Below are 2,020 nucleotides of genomic sequence, written 5' to 3'. Positions count from 1 at the left end.
TTGTTTGTCTGTGTATCTACATTACCTACATTGTTTGTCTGTGTCTACATTACCTACATTGTTTGTCTGTGTATCTATATTACCTACATTGTTTGTCTATGTATCTATATTACCTACAATGTTTGTCTATGTATCTACATTACCTACAATGTTTGTCTATGTATCTATATTACCTACATTGTTTGTCTACGTATTCTACATTACCTACATTGTTTGTTGACGTATTCTACATTACATACATTGTTTGTTTGTGTATCTACATTACCTCCAATGTTTGTCTATGTATCTACATTACCTACATTGTTTGTCTATGCATCTACATTACATGCATTGTTTGTCTTTGTATCTACATTACCTTCAAGGTTTGTCTATATATCTACATTACCTACATTATTTGTCTATATATCTACATTACCTACAGTGTTTGTCTATATATCTAGATTACCTACATTGTTTGTCTACGTATTCTACATTACCTACATTGTTTGTTTGTGTATCTACATTGCCTACATTGTTTGTCTATGTATCTAGATTACCTACATTGTTTGTCTGTGTATCTACATTACCTACATTGTTTGTTTGTGTATCTACATTACCTACATTGTTTGTCTATGTATTTACATTACATAAAGTGTTTGTCTGTGTATCTACATTATCTACATTGTTTGTCTATGTATCTACATTACCTACAATGTTTGTCTTTGTCTACATTACCTACATTGTTTGTCTGTGTATCTACATTACCTACAATGTTTGTCTATGTATCTACATTACCTACAGTGTTTGTCGTTGTATCTACATTACCTACATTGTTTGTCTGTGTATCTACATTACATACATTGTCTATATATCTACATTACCTACAATGTTTTTCTATATATCTACATTACCTACAATGTTTGTCTATGTATCTACATTATCTACATTGTTTGTCTTTGTATCTACATTACATACAATGTTTGTCTATGTATCTACATTATATACAATGTTTGTCTATGTATCTACATTACGTACATTGTTTGTCTGTGTATCTACATTACCTACATTGTTTGTCTGTGTCTACATTACCTACAAAGTTTGTCTGTGTCTACATTACCTACATTGTTTGTCTGTGTATCTACATTACATACAATGTTAGTCTATGTATCTATATTACCTACAATGTTTGTCTTTGTATCTACATTACCTACATTGTTTGTCTGTGTTTACATTACCTACAATGTTTGTCTGTGTCTACATTACCTACATTGTTTGTCTGTGTATCTACATTACATACAATGTTTGTCTATGTATCTACATCACCCACATTGTTTGTTTATGTATCTACATTACCTAAATGTTTGTCTGTGTATCTACATTACCTACAATGTTTGTCTATGTATCTACATTACCTACATTGTTTGTCTGTGTCTACATTACCTACATTGTTTGTCTATGTATCTATATTACCTACATTGTTTGTCTGTGTATCTACATTACCTACAATGTTTGTCTCTGTCTACATTACCTACAATGTTTGTCTATGTATCTACATTACCTACATTGTTTGTCTGTGTCTACATTACCTACATTGTTTGTCTATGTATCTATATTACCTACATTGTTTGTCTATGTATCTATATTACCTACATTGTTTGTCTACATATTCTACATTACCTACAATGTTTGTCTTTGTATCTACATTACTTACATTTTTTGTTTGTGTATCTACATTACATACAATGTTTGTCTATGTATCTATATTACCTACATTGTTTGTCTACGTATTCTACATTACCTACAATGTTTGTCTTTGTATCTACATTACTTACATTTTTTGTTTGTGTATCTACATTACATACAATGTTTGTCTATGTATCTACATTACCTACATTGTTTGTTGACGTATTCTACATTACATACATTGTTTGTTTGTGTATCTACATTACATACAATGTTTGTCTATGTATCTATATTACCTACATTGTTTGTCTACGTATTCTACATTACCTACAATGCTTGTCTTTGTATCTACATTACC

The sequence above is a fragment of the Pecten maximus genome, chromosome 2 (assembly GCF_902652985.1).
Source record: "Pecten maximus chromosome 2, xPecMax1.1, whole genome shotgun sequence".
NCBI lineage: Eukaryota > Metazoa > Mollusca > Bivalvia > Pectinida > Pectinidae > Pecten > Pecten maximus.
Note: the sequence above shows the minus strand (reverse complement) of the source record.